This window comes from Micropterus dolomieu, linkage group LG11, assembly GCF_021292245.1.
Source record: "Micropterus dolomieu isolate WLL.071019.BEF.003 ecotype Adirondacks linkage group LG11, ASM2129224v1, whole genome shotgun sequence".
NCBI lineage: Eukaryota > Metazoa > Chordata > Actinopteri > Centrarchiformes > Centrarchidae > Micropterus > Micropterus dolomieu.
In genome coordinates, this window is record NC_060160.1 from 25989414 (window position 1) to 25998132 (window position 8719).

The window sequence follows — 8719 nt, forward strand, 5'->3', positions numbered from 1 at the left end:
TATCCCCCCCCCCCCCCCCCATCCACCAAAACATCATAAATTGTTGAGGAGCCTGAACGCCTTGAACGTCGCTCTGTTATTTCCAGATGTCCCTAAATATTCATGCTTGCTGGGTTTGGACTATGACGGGGGCGTTGGCCCTGTTTGGATGTCTCTTTTTATTAAACATGATTTATTAACACCACACTTACTGTACTGTAGAGTCCCTCAGCCCTAATGGTGTGATTCTTTATGAATGCCCATAAATGTTTCAATGGGAGAAAAATAAAATGATGAAAGGCAAGGATACCTTGTAAATCTTATTAACGTAACAGGGAGGGAACAACCTGGAGTACTTTGGGGAGGGTGACCTAAACTATGCATATATATATATATATATATACATATATTACATGAAGTGTAGCTGTGGTTTCCATGGCAATGGAATGTAGAAAAAAAGAAAAAGGAAAAGAACAAGTTGTCAATCCAGGTCTCTCCTCTTCCATTTCAGGCACTCATTCAGACAGAGACTTGGCACTGATTACTGTGTGTGTGCATATGTGAGTGTGTAACCTTGAATGTTTGTGAAATAGTCATGTGAGCAAAGTGGAATTAGTCCCCTCTCACTGAGCATCTCTCATTGGTCTCAGCATTGTTCTGTTTTATCAAAGCTTCTCTGGAACAATCCACAGTACGAACGGGAGTGACGGCGTCCCTTCAACATGTGCGATCCACTTCAAAGCGGAAGAGAAATCATGTTGCATGCGCAGATTTTCCTACAGCACATGGACTCTTTCATGTCAACAATAGGGTGCAGACATTAGCCCCTTTTTATAAAAGCCTGTTCAAGGCAGGAATGTTGCACCGTCATTCTGTGTTCTGTAGAAAACATGCAAACACCGGATGTAGGCGGAGGGCATCGTTGTTTTGCCATTAAGCCGGCAGTGGCGGTAGTTACAGAGCCGAATTACTGTGTAAAACAGGAGAGATGACAGGATGCCGACTCAAAAAAAGCAAAAAAACAACACAATTTGTTTATATAAAGACTACTGATAATTACATGAACATAGGTATTGAAAAAGATTCTCTTTGAAGAACTTTCTTGAAGCTACTGAGTGAGCTGTCTAGTTCGATAATGAAATTAATGAAATATTGAAAACGAGAAATAATCTGCTTGCAGAAGGTTTCCCTTGTCAAAATAAACATATCAGCTGTGGACTCAAATATGTGACTGACTTATTTAAATGCATGTTTAGTTGTGAGTGAGCACACACACACGCATACTAACAGGGCCTATCTGAAGCTGTCAGACTCTCTCTAAGGGCTCCAGTTTTAAGCGAGGCCTGCATCAGCTCTGAACACAGCGTCAACAACAAGCAAATCCAGCAGCAGAATAAAACAACAGCCACAATAAAGGCAGCCGCAGTGTAAGTCTTGTCGCCTCCGCTTCGCTCCCACAAGGCTCCTCGTGAGAGTTGGACCCAGGAAGCATACGCGCCTCTGCGGCTTGCCATATGTTGGAGAGCCCTTCATATTCTGTCTGGCTTTTTCTCACTCTTACAGCCCCATGGGAAAATGTCACGGCTGTAATGAAGGTTAGCCTGCTTATTGAGGATTAGGAGGAGGCCCACTCCTTCTCTGTCTGCGTCTCAATTAGACCCTGGATCAATGGCATTATAGGCTCAGATGAATAACCACCAGAGTCACGTTGATCCAAGCTGCAAAGGTTTAGGTTGGCTAGTTAAGCAAACATATAACGATGCAAACTACAAAGAAAATGCTGCATATTCTCCTGTGCACAACCAGAATTGTATAGAATTTCAACAAGAATCCAAATTGATTGTGCTTTAAAATGTATTGCATTGCTGTCCAGTTAAAACCATGTTTACAAATTTAGTGATTTTACAGTTTCAGTTAAAGGTTCCTTTTTGGGTTGAGAAAAAAACATCTTATTTCTTAATCAAAAAAAAACTAAAAAAACACTGGATTATCTGCAAATGCATTCCCAAGAAGCTGAACACATGGCTGTTTGTCTTAGTCCGTGAAAAGTTGAGTAGTGGAGGACACAGGCAATAGAGTGCTTTAATGCCAATTTACCCTATGTTTTCTAATTTGTAATGATTCTCTTCTTACTTACAGGGCTGGTTCTAGGATCAGACCATTTGCGGGGCACAGCCCCTAATGAAATTTTGACTTGCTTACAATCCCTTGCAAAAGTGTTTAACCCTCTGCAAACAAAGTATTTATGATGAAAATAAATGGAAGAGGAGGGTTGGGATCATTCAGGGGGGGTCATGAGCCATTTAAACCTGACACACCAGTACTCCCACCCACAATACTCCCTCCTTTAAAACAGTTCGCTCCATCTTTTGGTCTGAGAACAAATAGACCTATACAGAACAGAATGAGGTATAAACAAACAATATTTATTGAATGGAATATTTTCTGTAGAATCTTAAATTAAGGGAACATTAAAGTTGTCATATTGCGCTCATTTTCAGATTCAAAATCCTATTTTTAGGTTGTACTAGAACAGGTTTACATGGTTTCATTTTCAAAAAACACCATATTTTTTATATTGTTTATATTATATATATTTCATATCTTTTCACCCTGTGTGTTGAACGCTCCGTTTTAGCTATGTAGTGATGAAGCTGGTAAACACTGCTTCGGTTCAGCTATACATTTTTCCCTTAACAGCTTAGCATCATGGACTGGAGCAAGTGTTTCAGAGTGGTGAGTTATTAATCTGTAACAAAAGTATCTTTCATCCATAAAGTTTTAACTGAGCTCTGTCTCTACATCACAGTAACAACATTATGTCCACTGACTGCCTGGAGGGTAGCTAGTGTTTGGAAGGGAGAGGAGAGGCAGCAGGCGGATGTCTTGTCACTGTGTGCTGCAGCTCAGAGGGTTTTTCCACCGGTGTTTTTGAGGGCGAGCCTGACACGTGTTGTTTTGTGACATCACCAGAAAGCAGAAGAAAGTTTTCTGTGGGAGATGGGAACTCCCTTTGGGCTGGACTTTGGGCTTTTTCACTTTGCAAACCTGTTACATGCACAAAAAAGACATAACTCGATAAAGGAGAGGGAAAAAGCCAAAAAGCAGAATATGCCTCACAGTATTGTACCATAAGCTCTCACTAAATTCACTAAAATATAAGCCTATAGGATGGCTGCAGCTATATTGTCTGGACTGGTCCCCACTTCTGTCTACAATGTTAATTTTCTGTACACGAATATGAATGCGTGTTCATGCGCAACGCACTTATCTGTTCTATGCTGCGCTTTATAAACACAGTTGCCGGTTGGCGTTTAACAAGAGTAATAAATAGTGATATTTCACTCTCACCTTTGTCAGGCACAAAGTCACAGAAGAATCAGGAAGTGGCTGGTAAGCAAAACACAGACAGACCAAGAGATGCGCTGGTGGCTAACTTAGCACATCGACTTAATGTTACTGTTATTTGCTGACATCAAACTTGGAGAGGAGAGAACACAAGTTCACCTGTTCCTGTAATTCACTCTCATTGTATGTTTGATTTAAGAAAACAATAATAATGAACTTTTTTTTATTGGTCTGATGAAATCTAGGCGTGCTTGAGCACCCCTAAAATAGCCAATGCTTACATGTTTTTAATTATTTTACATATTTACATAATTCTACTTTCCTCTACACTATATAACAGCTGTTATTATGAGTGATCTATCACTTAAAATAAAATAATGTCAAATGATTGCTTTGTTGCACAAACTTTATGGAGTACTCAAGTAAGCTGAAGGTATGTAATTTGTGTTGGAGTAATTCAACATTTAATTTCACACATGAGCTCCACTGGGATCCAGTTGGTTTATTCAAAACCAAGCGCAAGCCAGTAGGTAATTGCCTCTAAATGTGTATGACAGAAGTTCTTTCCATGTTTTGTAATTTGCATCCATGATTTGTAATCCACGTGGCATGTTATTCAGCATATATTGTGTAAGGATTTTATTCACTGTCAGAACACACAAGGACTTAGATGACAGCATGATGTGAAGGCTGCATCCCATTTCAAATGCACACCATCTAACCCTATAATGTGTTTAATTCAGCACAAAGCTAACTTATTACTATGAATAATTAAAAGATCGTAGAAGACTGGCATCCTCTGAAAATACATGCATGTTGTGTATGGAACATGGAATGTAGCTCAACGTTTTATACAGCACACATAGTGAAGAAGCAGCTGTCCAAATGCCAACTGTGTTTGTGTTGATATAGTCGGCATCAATGTAAATTCTATTCCTTGGAAATTAAAGAGTGTCTATTATTAGCGTGTCTTTACCGTTACACAGGACACAGGAATGCTATCAGACACATACAAATGGTATACAGAAAAAAGTAGAGAGCTTTTGCTGTTTGATAGAAAAGAATGGCAATATTACTGGGAATGAAACGTGATAAGAAATGCATTGATTATTGTAATATGCACAGAGACACAGAACAAGCATTTTGTGTTTGTGTGTGTCTGTGTGTGTTTATCATTTTAGTGGCAGTGATGTGGGGATGGGGGTGCTCAGACATCTGTCACAACAATTCACATCGTTATCAGTTTCCCTTTGTTTTCACCTTGAAGTTTTGGGAGAATGCGTTTCAGGCGTTTTGCGCCCAACCCCACCCTCCATCTGCCACACATATACACACATGCACGCACACACATACACACTCACACACACACACACACACACATACACTCTTACACTGGTATTCTGTACAGTGTAGCGGTAGGAAGCCACCAAAACTGCACTGGCACTATCGAATTTCACTGCAAATAGGTATTTACACAATGCATCATCTAGTGACAGTAAACATGTGTGCCAAACCGATGCTAAGTGCATCTGAATTAGTGTGAAGGGCTGTGGAGATAGCATCTGAGTGGGCGCTGACAGTCTGAGTGAGAAAGAGAGCGAGGGTGATGGAGACAAAGAGAGACTAAAATCTGAGTGATTCCTATAGTATGGAAAATAGCTTTGGTGTATAATTTTTCCTTCATAAAATTTTGATTCTATTCAACTTCATTGCCTCTTAAATATAGTATCTTTAAAACTGCAGTGCTACTGCCTTCATGGACAGGGAGTAGAATAAATTAAATTGCTATTGGAAGGAAGTTGTGTCAGGTTGTGTAAACTGGTTTGTATTGGCTCATGTTTAAACACGGTTTTCTAAAACTGAAATGGTCAATAAAAGGGCCAGTAGAAAAACATGATCATATTTAACAAATAAAATTTTCTTAATTTCATATTACCAGACATGCAGGTCAACTTCTACCAATAATTAATCGCATAACGTTCCCTTCTGGCTGAGGAAAATCTATATTGGTGGAAACTTTGCTGTTCTGAATGTAACATTTGTGTGATTTGTGTAGATCTGAGAAGAGGGCAGACTGAATAAGGCTGTTTCTGGGAGGTTAGTTTTTCAGGTTTTTTTTTTTATTGTTTTTCATCAGTGTCATTATCATAACCTTAATTGGCTTATATGATAATATGTCAAGCTGCAGACTGTTAATTAGCCTGATATTGTTGAGTTGTTTTGATTTAGCGAACACTAGCCATCACGATTTGGATATTTAGAACATTAGCTGTTAGCATTATTTCCATGCAGCCTAATGTTATATAGTGTAATTTGTACTTGTATAATGTTACCATTAGGGCTCTGGGACTACCCGTTTAACATTACTAATATTACCATTTTGCTGACAATGACGACATAAGTTGAGCTCCTCAGCCAAAGTGCCAACTTAAAGAGGTCAAATTATGCTCATTTTCAGGTTCATCTATTTATTTAGGGGTTGTACGAGAACAAAAAACACCAGATATTTTGTCATACTGCACATTGCTGCAGCTCATCTTTTCACCCTGTGTGTTGAAGGCTTCGTTTTAGCTATGTAGTGATGCATCTTACCCCTACAAGATCTTTCTTGGGAGTTTGCACATACCAAATTCTTAGTTAAGGACTACTAGCTAATCAGAAGCAGAGTAGGGCGGACCCTGAAAAGCCGGTAAACACAGCTTCGGTTCAGCTGTACATGTTCCCCCTACCAGCTTAGCATCATGGACTGGAACAAGAGTTTCAGAGTGGTGAGTTATTAATCTGTAACAAAAGTATCTTTCATCTGTAAGTAAGTTTTAACTGAGCTCTGTCTCTACATCACAGTAACAACTTCATGTCCATTGACTGCCTGGAGGGTAGCTAGTGTTTGGACGGGAGAGGAGAGGCAGCAGGCGGACGTCACTGTGTGCTGCAGCTCAGAGGGTTTTTCCACCGGTGTTTTTGAGGGCATGTCGAACTAGGCGCTAGGCGAGCATTATGACGTGTGTTTTCTTGTGACATCACAAGAAAAAGTAAAGGCTGGCTACAAACGAGCTGTTTTCTGGTAGTTCAGAGCAGTGCCTTCTGTGGGAGATGGGAACTCCCTTTGGGCTGGACTTTGCAAACCTGTTACATGCATAAAAAAGATATAAACTCAATAAAGGAGAGGGAAAAAGCCAAAAAAACATAATATGGCCTCTTTAAAGTTAATGTTAGGCCCTGGTGGTTCCATTGTCTTTATACTAAGATAATATTAACAAGATTAATACTGTAATAACTATGATGTATTAAACAATTTGATTTTGGATTATTTTAATAAAAAAAAAAACTGTAGATATTTAACCTAGCTAAAATGAACCCACATTACTTGTGATGGCTTTCCATTGGAACGTTGGTTACAGTCGCTTAATTAGGTATCATGAACAGGGGGAAAATACCAAGCTGAATGGAAATTACCTTGTGACCGTTTTCTTTTAGGTTGTAGGGGTTGAGATATCTATTTAAAATATCTATGCCCCTCTTTTAGTTGACAAAACAGAAGTTGCAAAAGCATTTAAGAGCAAAAACAACATTTTTCAATCGACAACCTTCTATCAATTGGTTGGTCCATTTTTTCATCTTTAATTTTCTTTAGGACACTATAACTGACAAATGCTGTCCCACCATGCTGCTATTTTTGTTATTCTCTTTATTTAAGAATGTATTTTATTTTGTTGTTAGTGCTATGAGCAGAGCAGTTTTTATAATGCATCAGCTTGTGACCATGACCAAACAAAAACACATTTGAACAGGTTTATGTGTAAAAACAGGATGCACAACACTACCTGAAACGGTTTGGGGTTGAGACAGCTCTTTGGTCCAGACCTCTGCTACCACCGTGACCTACTGACGTTCAGCTGGAGAGGAACGGACTCACCACGTCTCCTCCAAACTCATTTTCTGCACAGAGGGAAGAGGAAGACAGAGAACACGCATCATTAAAATCATTTCCAAAACAATCACATTCACATACAGCCATGACAGGATCTGGTATTTCCTCTTCTCCTTTGACTCCGGGCTCATGAATAGTCATATAGCATCAGCTATGCGGCGCACGCCAAGCGAACGTTGATTTCCACCATAACGACTGCTGCTTGTCGTGTGCGATAGGCTTGGCAACATGGGGTAATTAGCTAGATCTATCATCTTCTGCAGGAAGTGGGGACAAATATAGCTAATGATCCGTGCCTGCCTCCATGATTTCTCTCCTTAGCTCTCCATCCTTTGCTGAGTTAGAGGAGGAGAGGGAAGGGGAGGGAAAGTGGTGGAAGATGGGAGAGGAGTAAGTAAAGGGGCCGATGTCCTACTACCTTTGAAGTGGACAGAGACAAAGACAGAAAGGAAAAGAGAGGGAGATGTGAATGAACATATGCACTCAAACACTGCCCGTGTCTTCGTTTCTTTCCATCCACTGCTGCTAATTGAGGGACTGTATGGGAGAGAACAGACGAGGTGTTGATGGTCCATCACAAAGAATGAAAGGCCCCATAGGGAGCCTACCAGACGGCCCATGACACGTACACACACACACACACACAAAACGCACAACACATTCCAACCTATCTGAATGCAGCTTAAATCAAAACAATAGCTGGTCTCTCAGGACAAACACGACCATAGGTATACAGGGAGTGCTGGCTGTGTGTTATGTAAAAGGAGGAGTGGCGGTTACGTGAATAAGCAGCATAAGCAGACTTTACTTTGAACCAGCAGGAGGTCTTTTTTACCCTTCATCACACACACCTCTGTTTTCCACCATTTTTGTCCACTTCCTTTGGCCAAGCGGGAAAAGGCGTGCGTGAGTTGTAAGGGTATAACAGAAACAATATGCCACTCAAACTACATTTTCATTTTACGACTATGGTCCTGCTGTCTTTTATGTTTTTGAAATCAGCGTCAAAGGCTGGTTTGTATTTGATTACTGGAACCGGTGCACTCCTAAAGCAGTTTTATTCAGAAAAAAATTGGCGGCAGAACAAGGCTTATGGGCACGGGTAGCTTGCACAATGTATATGTAAAAAATATATAACGTCAGATAAAATAATGGCTCTGGTGGTAAAAGGAACAGATTTTTTACACTGAACTTATTACGAAATCCAGCAGAGGCGGAATGATTTTTGGTGGACCTGCGTCTACCTCGTAAAATGCAAGCAAAAAGCAAACACACACACACACACACACACACACACACACACACACACACACACACACACACACACACACACGTTCATGCCTGGCCCCTTGGTCATTATAATCAGTGAGTAAGTGATGGGTCTGTCCTCTGATGAAGGTCTTCATGTGGAGGCTGATGACAAATCACAGCTCTCCGAGTCTTCATCAGGACACAGACCAC

The 8719-nt window shown here is 40.3% G+C and overlaps 1 protein-coding gene across 1 annotated transcript in view; it reads right to left on the reverse strand.

Moving 5' to 3' along the window:
• Nucleotides 1–7185, reverse strand: part of myt1lb (myelin transcription factor 1-like, b) — a 66835-nt gene extending 59650 nt beyond the window's left edge. Inside the window, exon 1 of the mRNA XM_046063480.1 lies at nt 7152–7185. The gene's annotated coding sequence lies outside the window, so the exon portion shown is untranslated. The remainder of the gene's footprint in view (nt 1–7151) is intronic.
• Nucleotides 7186–8719: the final 1534 nt, after the last annotated feature.